This window comes from Haplochromis burtoni, unplaced genomic scaffold (assembly GCF_018398535.1).
Source record: "Haplochromis burtoni strain Fernald_Lab_line unplaced genomic scaffold, NCSU_Asbu1 Contig_433, whole genome shotgun sequence".
NCBI lineage: Eukaryota > Metazoa > Chordata > Actinopteri > Cichliformes > Cichlidae > Haplochromis > Haplochromis burtoni.
In genome coordinates this window covers 342921-346035 of record NW_024582794.1, presented here as the reverse complement: position 1 = coordinate 346035, position 3115 = coordinate 342921, and positions in this window count along the sequence as shown.

Sequence of the window (3115 nt, the reverse complement as noted above, 5' to 3'; positions counted from 1 at the left end):
TGTGTGTGTGTGTGTGTGTGTGTGTGTGTGTGTGTGTGTGTGTGTGTGTGTGTGTGTGTGTGTCCTGGATACATAAAGAAAGAAGAGGCCCTTACGTGGTGCTCTGTGTTCGCAGTGCCGTCCTCTTTGTCGCTCCATCTTCTGCTCCTCCTTCACGTCACTGACACATGGCTCAGTCTGCATTTGTTTCCTTGTTGAATTGCCAAACTGCGATAGCCAAAGAGGTTTCAGGATGTTGTTATTTGATGTGCTGACATTATCACTGTATTACTGTCTGAACATTTCATACAGAGAGAGTCGGGCGTTGGCCGTCTCTGTTCTTTTGGATCTTTTTGTGTCTGACTTGCACATGTTCGTCGTTGCTGTAGTAAAACCTCAGCTCCTGGTTTCTCTGACGGCTGACACGATGAATGACACGACACGAAGAGCTGACTCTGAAAGCGCTCAGTCCATCTGTCGTCTGGATTCGCTTCCACAGATTCACAGTAGTGTGTGTATGCTGAGAAGTGTCAGAGTGGTCACTGTTGTCACTGAGCTGTCATTCAAAGATCCGCCACCATTTCTCTGGCTTTAGTTCATTTGAACCTATTTTGGAAACGGGGAGAGAAAACCAGTCATTCCTCCATCGTGTGACGTGCAGCTTTGCATCAAACTCCCATTTTATAAATTTACATTATTTTTAATTCCAAGCAGATTAATAAACTGTGTATTAATTTTAATACACATTTTCTTGTCTTGTTCTTCAGTACAAACAATTCCTTTAATTTTCTCTCTGTTGCTGAATTTGTGATCAGTGACTCAATCGGTTAGCATCCCTGTCTGTTAGCCTGTGACCAGCATTAGCCAACAAGTACAAACCTGTGCTAACTCTACTTTAATAAGCAAAAAACAAACAAAAAGACCAATACTGCGATGTTTTCATTAGAAGGAAACTAATTAATTTTACTTGTCTATGTTCCTAATTCCTTATAATTCCTAAGCATTTGCTATTTTTATGTATTCAGGCCTTTATGCGTAATGTTGTTGTATGAATGCTGTATATAAATGCGTGCTCTTATTCTGGTGTCTTCTTATTTACAGTGTTAGTGGCTTGGCACCTCAGCATTTCTGCATTGATTTTTATTAGAGTTAAGCTCAGGTGGAGTCACCTGCTCACAGCTCATTATTGTTTTTATTCTAGACCACTCAGTATTCATATTTTTGCATGTGCAATGCTAACACTGCAAGTATGCTGACATGTCAGCAGTTAGTAAAGCCCTGCTTAAACTGCTTGTTCACAGTTGGCCTGGAAGAGAGCTCTGTCTTTAATCCAGTGGACAAAAATGGATTTTTAGTCTGGCTTTGGTGTGCTGCGAGATTTAACATCTGCATCCTGAAAGTTGATGCTGTTCATCTGGACGTTTTCAGTGGGAGAAACGTTTCGTCATCATCAGGTGATCTCTTCAGTCTCAGCTGACTGCAGGTTTCCAACCTTATAAACATCTGCACAATGACAGAAACTAGCACCACCGAATGAACAATGGGCTGGGAGGCCAGTTTATGATCATTAAACTGTTATGATCATTGATCAAAGCCCATGAGTCCCATTCACAGAGAGTTGAGGACTGGCTGCAATCACAGCATTGTGAGATGGTTACAGATGCATCTACATCTACTTGTTTACAAAGAAAAATATCAGTTTTCCAAGCTTTCCTGTAGCCAGATGAGCATGGCGTTCCATTACTCGTTTTCCAAAACTGGGACACCACAAGCTACAGTAATATTTTAAAAATTAAATCCCAAAAAACACCCATTTTCTTATTGGACTCCCAGGGTCAGATATTTAAGAGCGACGGCTGTCCGCTTTGTCTCTGATGAAATTGGAAAGACTGTTCCCTACTCTCCTCCCGTTTGTCCACAGCTTCAGTCAAATAGGGGAAAGGTGTAACTCTAGTGAATGCTATATAACATTTACTACCACTTGCTTTTGTGTAAGCAAATATAAATGTAAAAAAGAAGATGCAACACTGTTGGATATCGTGCCTCATCTCCCACCGAGCCTGTCTTTGACTTCTTTCTCTATCGACCCTGTAAAAAGGAATCTCCTTGTATATAAAATCGAATGCATTTGAGCTGCAGCGTTGTACAGTATGTATGTGTGTCACTGAGCTCCAGCAACAAGGTAACATGGTATTATGGCTGACTCGTTTTACATTTACCTGCACAGTTTGGCAGGCTGGGTTTCCCCAAAATGAGGAATGTGCTAGTTAGTTATTTTTGTTTGAGTTTCTTGTACTGGCTTCCATTTCTGTTGGGGGTGTGGAGGGTGGGGTCTCGTGTGTTCATAACCACCCGAAACACCCAGATCAGTGTTAACATGGTGTGGAATACATGAGTGTAGCAAATGCAGGTCCAGAAAATCAGGCCTTAGTTCTCCACGAGTGACAGAAACTGAAAAAACCTGTAGATTTCAGATACAAATCAACATCTGAAGCAAAACGTCTCCTCCCTCCAAGCTCTGCTGTAACTGTTTGTCTTTATCCTTTTTTTCTTGTTTTAAACACAGTAATGTAAGAATCTGAGACCCGCATTACATCAGTCAGCCACAGCACTGCCTAATTTTGTCTCGTTGAGCCGAATGTGACCCCTCACGGCATGAAGCACCTCTGAGGGTGTCCCGTTGTTCCTCCAGAGAAAGGGGAATTTGCCTGTGGCCCCAGTTTTGGTAAACCCAGCCCAGTGTCGTGCACGGTCATTGCTGTGATGAAGCATTGTCACTCAGAGATGGTGAGGGGAGCTGTAGGGTGCTGGGTAGGTGATCTCACCCTAACTCAGGTGGACATATCACATCCTGGTTTTTCCAAAGTTTTTAGGGAAGAAAAACAAGAGAAACTTTGATCTGTGTGGCTTTTAAGTTACACCTTTTTTTTCTTGCTTTTTACAAATGTTTATTTTACTGAATGGGCAGATGTGTGATTATCAAACTGAGATTGTTGTAATTTATAATTGTCATCTTCAGTGTAATGATAATCTCATCTTAATGCTTTGTATCGTCTGTCCTTGGTATCATTTGTTCTGTTGCCCCCCCCCCCTTTACTCCCTGCAGTGTGTGTGCGTGCGTGTGTGCGTGCGTGTG